Source organism: Cryptomeria japonica, chromosome 1, assembly GCF_030272615.1.
Source record: "Cryptomeria japonica chromosome 1, Sugi_1.0, whole genome shotgun sequence".
Taxonomy (NCBI): Eukaryota; Viridiplantae; Streptophyta; class Pinopsida; order Cupressales; family Cupressaceae; genus Cryptomeria; species Cryptomeria japonica.
In genome coordinates this window covers 344,595,704-344,606,339 of record NC_081405.1, presented here as the reverse complement: position 1 = coordinate 344,606,339, position 10,636 = coordinate 344,595,704, and positions in this window count along the sequence as shown.

Genomic DNA, 10,636 nt, shown 5'->3' with positions numbered 1-10,636 from the left:
TTTTAATGATTATAATGAAGTCCAATAGAAATATGTGGAGCTGCAGACTAGAGTTTATCTCCTTGAACATAGACAACCAGGACCACCCTCTTCAGCCCTTTCTATTGCATCAATCCCATCAACATCCAGGTCTCCACCAGTCTCACACATAGATGCATGAGTTTAGTTTGACAGTGAGACAAATATACCAACAATACCGCTAGTACCTTATGTTGATGATGATCCCGAGCCCACTAGATCTACTGATCTTGAAGAAAGGGAAATCAAGAAAGGTGTTAGATGGTTAGTTTAAACACAAATAAGAATATAAAACCAAATGAAAGCAATAAACTAACTACTTATACCTTGCAAGAGAGGATCTCTCTTGTTCCTCCGATTGAGAAAATGATGAAGTAGAGGTTCCCTATCGCTCCACTTGATTGGATGTTCTCTTCTTTGGGATGTGGATTTCTCTCCAAATGCACAACAAGATTGGTGGATGATTTGATAAGATTTGGATTTGGATTAGATGGGAATAGATAGATTTGGATTATGAGGCAAGATTTCGACATTATGATGGCATGATGGATGATTTTGGATCCCAAATAAACAACATGAGGATATGATGGAAGTGGATGATTTGTGAGGAGAGGAGACTCCAATTTATAGATTGGAGGAGGCCAAAATAGAGGGCCAAGATTGATTTGCTTATGAAAGGCTAAGATTGATTCAAGATAGTGGACATGGATCAAGGATGAATTGGAGAAATAAAAGGAATATAAAATTCCTTGGGAAAAAGGGGGGAAAGGAATTTGAATTTCTTTGAGAGGTTCAAGATTGATGTGACATGAGTGGGGAAATTTCAAATTGGAGAATAATGATAAGCATGCTTCTAGAAGAATTAATTAGGCTAAGTGGAGGTTAGGGAAAGTGATTTGTAGGAATTACTTTAGTTAGGTTAATTAATTAAAATTAATTAACTAAGCAGGTTTTAGAAGAAATAATGGTTGAGGTGACTTAAGAAGAATGGGGAAATAATTAATTTATTGATAAATTAATCTTTGGACTACAGTGATAAGATTGATTAAATTTGATTTTAATAAACCTTAAGAAGAAAGGAATTAACACAATTAAACTAGTTAATTATGTTGAGAAGCTTAAGTTAATTAAATATTAATTTAATTAATTTTAGGTGTCTACATTTTGCCCCTCTTTGATATAGCGTCATGAAGTGATGTTATATCAAAGAAGAATAAAACATAGTAGAAGAAAAGGATAAGGACTAGTAGCATGGTGCCCTAGTCATAAGATGAGGAAGAATGATGAGGAGGAAGGATGACGAGGAGGTAGTGGTATGCCCCCTCGAGAGGACAGGTGGGTTCAAAGAACACGGGTGTGCTCTCGAAATGGATAGGAGGACTAGATTATGAAAAGATGAAGAAAATGAAGGGGGAGTGAATAAATTGGAGTCTCCAAGATAAATGGGTGAAATGGGATGAATGAATGAAATGGAGTGTATGAGATTTCTTGTTGTGCTGATGTGGAGAGTAAACCTAGTTTTGATATTGCCACAAATTATCCACAACGTTGATTATAAGAGTCAAGATGTTTTGAATATCTGAGACGTGGATAAATGATAAAACTATGCCCCATTATATACCAACGAAGACATACCAAAATATAAGATGATCAAGGCAGCCTTGAATAGGTATGGTCGTGGAACACAAAATTAAAAATCAAAGAGAAAAACTCATTCATGCAAGGCAGCCTTGAATAGGTATGGTCGTGGAACACAAAATTAAAAATCAAAGCGAAAAGCTCATTCATGCAAACAACATGCACATGACCAATTGATATCTCTTGCCAAGAGTAGGAGATGGATTTGGATAGACTTCCAGACATGGGAAGGATACATCTCGATGAGAAGGAAGATGGATTTGGATAAAATACCAGACATGGGAAGGATGCATCCCGATGGGCAGGAAGACAAATAGATTGATAAGTGCAAGAGACAAGATGATGCACATGATCTCTAGGTGAGAGGATTGGATAACATGAGAGGGGGATTAATGATTGAATAGGATAGGATGGGATGCGAAATATGATTGGATTGGATTGGACTAGATGATAGGATTGGATTGTGGATATAAGACAAATGAAGGGGAACTACTGACAAGATCAAGACCAAAGGTAGGGATGAGGGATGAATTTGGATAAGATGAGGGATATGAGATGGAGGATATGGATAGGATAGGAAGGAGGATGAACTTGGAGGAAGCTTGCCTCAAAGTGTAGAGTGCAAGAAGATGTGGGATGAATTGGGAATGACATGGATAGGGTGGGATGGGAGACATGGATTGGTGGAAGTTGGATAATTTGAGGCATGCATGAGCTAGATGTGGATGGTCCAAGAACTTCCATGAGCGTTTTCTCATACCGATAGGACTTAGCAACATTAGATTGGATTGATTGATTTGATTTGATTTGATTGGATGAATTTGATTACATTGGATTGGTCCTTAGCTTAGGACAATATTTATTTGGATTAAAATTAAACCTTAGTCCTTCTTCTACTTAGGATAGCCTTATGAGCCTGAGAAAAATAGGGCAAAAGGATCCAAATGATTAAGCCTTCTTCTACTTAGGATAGCCTTACGAGCCTAAGAAAAATATGACAAAGGATCCAAATGATTAAGCCTTCTTCTACTTAGGAAAGCCTTACGAGCCTAAGCAAAATATGGCAAGGGATCCAAATGATTAAGCCTTCTTCTACTTAGGATAGCCTTATGAGCCTAAGAAAAAAATGACAAAGGATCCAAATGATTAAGCCTTCTTCTACTTGGGATAGCCTTACGAGCCTAAGTAAAATACAACAAAGGATCCAAATGATTAATCATTCTTCTACTTGGGATAGCCTTACAAGCCTAAGTAAAATACAACAAAGGATCCAAATGATTAAGCTTTCTTCTACTTAGGATAGCCTTGCGAGCCTAAGAAAAATATGGTGAAGGATCCAAATGATTAAGCTTTCTTCTACTTAGGATAGCCTTACGAGCCTAAGAAAAATAGGGCAAAGGATCCAAATGATTAAACCTTCTTCTACTTAGGATAGCCTTACGAGCCCAAGAAAAATAGGGCAAAGGATTAGGGTTTTGATCAACCCAAAATGATTAAGCAAAGGTACTGGGTGAGATTCCTTCCTAAGCACAAAAGCTAATTGATGATTGATTAAAGATAAAGGTCTAAACCAAATTTCAAAAAGTGTTGACTTTGGATTAGGATTGATGATTGATGATTATATTAAAGGAATATTGATTGATTGATTGGGATTTTAGGAGATTTGATTAGGTTGATGTGCTAAGTCCTAAGGATATTGAATGACAAATTAAGAAAAAAAATGTGGCACAATGTGCTTTATGTCACTGGGCCCACCTAAACAGGGAGATTGATCATCCCTATTAAGCTTCTTTCAACATTGTCATATGCTTTGATAGTGATGCATTGGCTATGCATATTTGTAACACTATACCCAATTTGAGTAACAAATTTCAACATACACAGATTTAGGGTAGAACCATTATCAATCAGGACTCATTTCACTTTGCAGTGTTTGATGATGGCTTCAATATTTAGCAGAAAAATATGATCAAGATCAAGAACCTGTTAGGATAACCGGTGAACAACTAAGAGGGGGGGAGTGAATCGGTTGTTAACATATTATAACTTTTAATCCAAAATATAACCTTAAACAGATTAAGTACCAGTAAAGTACGAACAAATGCTGGTAGAAATAGATACCGATAAACAATACAACGTAACAATTAACCAAATAATCAATGCAATGCAACCATACCACATAGCACCATGATTTGTATGTGGAAAACTCAGAAAGGGAAAAACCAAGGTGGGAAGCTTACCCATAGTTAGATGATACTTTTGCAGAAAGTATGTGTTACAATGAGGGGCCTGCACTTGCAGGAAGGCACATTACCTAGATTGTACTACTCATTACAAAAAGAGTCTCACTAACTACAGAGAGGCTACAACCTTCTCAAGATAAATGGACAACAATCTAATAGAGTGAACTACTGGAAATAACATCTACTATGCTTGATTATAGTCCCGGTTAAGCTCAATGCCTTAGGACTAAATCCTCTTCTAAAACCAATCCGATCACCAATGAACGATCAACTCCTCTGCCTGAATGATATTACAATATTCACACATTACATTCCTTGACCATGACCTTTTTAATAAACATGATACTTTACAAAGAGTTTCTACCTCTTATTTATACAAACCCTAAGGCCTAAATCAATTAGGTTAGCCACCTAAAGCTATTACAATTACATAATTCCTTATTACAATGATATGCCATGTCGGCTTAAGATCAAAACAATAATACCAAATCCATAAAACATCTTGAATCATCTAGATAACGTGTAGAGTACACACTAGCATGATACCAGTCCATAACCTAGATAGGTACTAGACCTATTATGGGTCCACCACGCCAAAGCAATGTCTTCAAGCAATTAAAGCACGATCAACGAACATCTTCAACATCTTGAAATCCTTGAAGAAGCTGCACCAACACTAATTGTGCATCCTATCATGATTCCTCAATGAAAGGTCTACCGGTAAAGCCATAAACCAGTGCCGGTAAGGGTTTACCAGAGTGTATGATAACATGCAATTATCAAGCCAATACCAAATGACCAAAACATGCTCATGGAGCATATAACTCATGAAATCTAATATACTTTATTGATCCAAACATGTCGAAAGTGCCAACCAGATAATCTCTTCTGCCGGTAACACTAGATCTAATATCGGTAACCCATCTACCAGTAACAACTAGTGTTGACATCAATGCCACACATAATCAATTCACCCATGATGCCAACAATATCCCCCTTTGGCATTGATGGCAACACTAGATGTGAAAAACATCTAAGTACCAAGAAATGCCAAACAAGTCTCCCCCTGTGGAGACAACCAACAATCAATAAATCTCCCCCAGTGAATGATATCTCTGTAAGGCTCTGAAAAAATCTCTCTCCCCAATGTATACAACTTTTCTTTAATTTTCACATCAATATCTCCCCCCCTTTGACATCAATGCTAGAAACCTGACAAAAATATCAAAGCAATGATACAAACCTCTAAAACTTAAAGCTGACTACTCCCCCCTGAGTAGTAGCACCATTCATCAGTGCTAGAATGGATAATATTCCTGATAATGCATATCGGACTGATGACAAACTTCATCAATCAAGTCTTTATCGGAGGGGCAGAAACCCCTAACCTGTCTCTCAAGTATTCAAATGATTCCTTAGACAACGTGTTATCACTAATTAAAAATGGGGCTTTTCTTTTCCCATGATTAGCTATGGTTTGTTGAATTTTTGAATAGGGTGTAGTTCCAAATGCTTCAGCTTTGTTCTAGACCTCAAGGGTTTAAGGGTTTTTGATTTTAGATACTCTTGTGTTTGTTTTAAACCCTCTGGTTTCTAATCTTTTGTTACTTTATTCACTTAAGTAATGGGTCATGGGGTCGTAGGAAGTGTCCCCCCTTGTTGTTTGCCTAGGCGGTCATGTTAATTAATCGACAAATTTATGCCTTATATGTTTTTCTCCTAAAGTTGTTGGGCCCAGTAACTAGTGCGCATCTTGCGGGTGGATCCATGGCTCACGTTATTGCGCTAGGCGAAGTTGCGCGTAATTTAAAACCAGCGAAGTTGCAAAAATGACATGGCATGCCACATAGACGGTCCAGCTGGTTGATGATATCGAGTAAAATGGCAGCACGCGGCGTAAGTTACGACAGTTAGCGGGTCAGGATTAAAGGCTAAAAGGTGGGCCCCAGAGATGACCTGGCGGGTACAACTGTTAAGAGTTTACTGGAGCCCCATGGTTTTCTCTCAGCAAATGAAAAAGTGACAAGTCAGCTCCAAAGGTGACTAGACGCCGGGCCCACCCGTCCTGAAAGCCTTTTCAGATGATTATTGCCGATCAACTTAAGAGATGATCTGACGGCCCACGCTATTTCGCAAGGGTAAGGTGCTCGTTCTTTATACCCCACGAAATAGCGAGAGTGCATGAGAGCCATCCACGTGTCATGATGGTGGCCTTGGAGGATACAGCTGTTAAGAATTTGTTAGGGCCCCGTGGTTTTCTCTCAGCAAATGAAAAAGTGACAAGTCAGCTCTGAAGGTGATTGGATGCTAGGTGTTCATAGTGAGTCAGTGGGCCCACCCCTCCTGAAAGCCTTTTCAGATGATTAAATGCCGATCAACTTAAGAGATGATCCGACGGCCCGCACTATTTCGCAAGGGTAAGGTGCTTGTTCTTTATACCTCGCGAAATAGCGAGAGTGCATGAGAGCCGTCCACGTGTCATGATGGTGGCCCTGGAGGATACAGCTGTTAAGAATTTGTTGGGGCCCCATGGTTTTCTCTCAGCAAATGAAAAAGTGACAAGTCAGCTCCGAAGGTGACTGGACGCCAGGTGTTCACAGTGAGTCAGTGGGCCCACCCCTCCTGAAAGCCTTTTCAGATGATTAAATGCCAATCAACTTAAGAGATGATCCGACGGCCCGCACTATTTCGCAAGGGTAAGGTGCTCGTTCTTTATACCCCGCGAAATAGCAAGAGTGCATGAGAGCCATCCACGTGTCCGACGACATGTGGTCTAAGAAGAAAGTGTGGGCCCGCCAAGGTGGAACCGGCGGTATAAAGGAAAGACACGCGGCCAGCGTTAAGTCAAATGCGAAGGAAGTTTCAAGGCCAATGGTTGGGCGCCACGTGGTATCACATAGCCAATAGAGAAGCGGGACTCGGCGTGGAGCCAAAATTGTTAGTTAATCTAACGCTCGATCAAGTTTCTTTTGATCGGACGGTTGGTGCTATTTCGCAGGACTAAGCTGCCCGATAGTTATGCTTCGCGAAGTTGCAAAAGAGCAAAATGAAACACTTGCAGGAACGTTGTGACCCATTGGAGCGAGAAATATGAATTCTCGTATGAATTCAATTTTGAAGGGACGACCGAAGCATGCGGAATCAATGTTGTAGTTAAGGCCCAGAGTACAAAATTTGATTTCCTATCAACCGGGTGAAGATATCTTTTAAAGGATTTTGCAGAAGAGTAGATGCAGAGTTATTTTCTTCAGGTACAGAGCAAGTCGGTTCAGTTGCAGAGCAAATTCCTTCAAGCGAAGAACAAGTTCTCTCGTATTCTTGTGTAGCAATTCCTGTGTAGTGTTTTAGATAAGATAATTGATTCATCACAGAATTGTTTAAGAGTGGTATTCATTTCTTAAGTTTTCAAAATGGCTCCTAAAAGAGAATTTTCTGGCAAAGTTAACTATTCAGAAAGGAGTGTCTGTGATAATTTTTTAGAACAGTTAACGTTGTCAACTAATCAGGCTTCAAAGGCAAAAGAGTTAGTGCCCAAGGCTCCCCATTTAAAGATAGGAGAAGGATTATATGACAAGGGTAATTGGTTGAGAGACCCACAAGTTGGATTGTTTGGGTTGGGGTTGTTTAAAGTTGGATTCGGAATGAGAAATTCTCCTGCCCCGCAAAACTGTATTTGGGAATTAGATGTCGAGAAATTAGTTGTCCCAGGGGTATTTATGGACACAGATTTGCTGACCCAAATTGCGCTCAACTATGATCCAGTCACAAGAAGCATTCAGGATGTAAATGGGAAAACCCTTGTTGAGATTAATGCTGAAGAGTTCAGGACAACTTTTGGGCTTAATGAGTTCACCAATTTTTTAGAACCTATAAATTTCACATCATTGGCCCAAATTTACGGTGCACAGAGGAGTCATCTCAGGAATGGGCCTCTCAAGGAGTTTTTTGTGAAAATAGGAGGGTTAACAGTTGTAGGACCCAACACACAAGAACCCTTTTCATTAAGTATGTTCACCCTAAGGGCTAAAGGAATGTATTGGGCACTTTGCCAAGTTTTGGGAGAAGATGCTGAAGCAAATATGCCGAATCATTACTTGTTAATGATTGCTCAGATTTTGAATCCTTCTCTTGCAATTACATTTGATTATGCCTCTTTCATTGCTGATGCTATTCATGGAGGGTTAATAGGAATCAAGAATGGAAAGGTGGATAGGCCTTTCGGATGGTACTCACTCCTGATGCATCTTTTTCTCTTCAAAGGTGGTGATTACTTTGCCAGTGGACTGGACCTTGTTAAGGAGAAGGAAGGAGAAAAAATGCCGGAACAATTATGGAGTACTGTGTTGTCATGGGATAGAGAGGATGCCAGTTTTTTGAAGTTTGATAAATATTTTGCATCAAAGATAAGGACTCTCCTCTGCTCTGAGAACCCAAGAATCCCCAAAGTTCTTCTGGAATTCATAAGACCAAAAGAATTCACAGAGAACATAAAAATTGTTCATAACTGGGGTGACATTTACTTGTATCTAGTCTCCACAGTTTTTAGAGTGTTTGGTTTCAGAGGTGCCCCATTTTTGCTACCTTACTAGGTCCCTCTCAAAGTAGGAATCACAGAGATCCTTAGACAAATTGGTGGCTTACAAGAGGCAGAGTTGACAGGCAGGGGTAAAGGGACTATTTTCCCTGTAGCTACCATAGCTCACTAGTTTGTAATAACAAAAGGAGGCTGGAATTGCTTTGAGGATTTCCTCAAGCCTTATCATTTGTCCACTGCAATGTCCAGGTGTGCTGATCTAGAAGACTTCTTCAATGGTATGTTTAGGAAGAAGGTAGCATGCAGAGGTAGGCCTCATCAATTCCAGTTTCCTGAAGACCTCATCAGAAATGAGTTTGATCTAGATGAGTAGGATCTGAGGAAAGAGAAGTGGGTGGCTTATAAGAAAGCCTTGGATTTTGTGCATCAGTTTGATGCCAGCTATGACCCATTGTCTATCTTTTTCCCACTGGAAGAGAAAATAAAGTTTTTGATTGTTTGCTTTGAAGATGTGATGCAGACACTGAAGGAGAAGAGGGAAGTTGTAATCAAGAGCAACCCTGAGAAGGCAAGAATGATCCTAAGTAGGTCAGCTTCCAGCAAAGCAATCCCTCCTGGTGATTATACACTGCATAAGAAATCCAGTTACAGTGTGCTGGTGCCTACAACAGGGGAGCCCTCTACCTCCAAAGGAAAGAGGAAGATACAAGATGTCATTGACATCCAAGAAAGCCCAAAGAAGCAAAGGGTGGGGAAAGAAGTACAATCAGATACACCTTTGTATTCCCCATCCCAATCCCCTATCCATATAGGAAATGAGCAAGCAGCAGCTGAGCAACTCCTACAGTTAGGTAGTTTAGGGGAAATTGCATACACTTATGATGAAGTGGAGGAAGGAATGCCAGAAGAACCCATTGCTGCTGAAATGGATATCACTACTACTGAACTCAAAGGCCAGGAGTGGGATCCTGAGATAAAGCAGGCAAGTAGTGCCTTTTTAGCTGATAACAATTTTGTCACATTAGAAGCATTTATGCAATTTATATGGAAACAACACATAGATAAATATAATGCTAGATGTGAAACGAGAAAGGCTGAGCAGCCCAATAAAGATCTAGCTCTGGTGGAAGAGGAAATAAAGCAAGAGATGATGGAAGAATTCAAAACCATCACCCTTGAGCAGGGAAGAGATATGGTAGCACAAGCTGGAGTGCTTATCTTACCTGAATGGGATATAGCAGATGCCCTAGTACTAGATGCAGTGAGAAAAGAGACTAAACCCATGGAGGGGATTACTTTCAATAAGGACAATGCTACACTCGTCATGTGGTCTCTCAAGAGAAATGAGAATAAGAAAAGCAAAGACACCCCAGGGTCAAGTTACCTTGGTGGGATGATGGTGAAGAGAGTGCAGAGTACAGGGGTAGTGGAGGCTGCTAGCACTGTGTTAGAGACTGCAAAATTTAGTGTTGCAGTAGCAGAGAAGGAAGCCAAAGAGAAAGAGGCCCTCCAAGTTAAGTTGGAAACAATTTTGAAGGCTTATAACAATGCCAAGGAGGAGGTAAGAGGTAAGGATAGCATCATTGCCAAGTTGTAGAGCCAGTTGACTGGACAATACCATCAAGCTGAGTCTTCAACACTGATGATTTCCTCTTCTCCTACAAGACCTCCACCTACCAGCCCTATCATTGAGTTTCCACCATCTCCAACACCCTCCAGCTCTCAAATGGTTGAAATTACTCCTCAAGAATTGGAAAACTTGAAACAGGCTCGGGCCTTATATGCAAAGAAGTATGAGGAGAGAGTAAGAGCTACAATTTCCAGTTTTGTAGATACAATAAATGCCTCATTGCTCTACAACAATGTAGGTAAAATTATGGATATATGGAATGAGCTTAGGAGAGACAAGGCCATTTTGACACCTATTTTTGATAAATGGAGGCCTAGGGAGCAAGATTTAGAGTTTATGTGTGTATCTTGCGACGAGGCAAGGGCCAATCCCATCATCAAATCCACTTCTAATGTCGCTAAAGCATTAATACAATTAGCAGCAGAGGTGGATAATGTGGATAGGAAGGTTAATTTGTGCAAGAAGGAATACACTGATCAAGTTTTTGAGTTGCTCCCAGGAGTTTTTGCTAGGCTGGATCAATTAAAGGATAAACAGATGTGGCTTAAGGAGATAGAAGCTAAATTGTCAGCG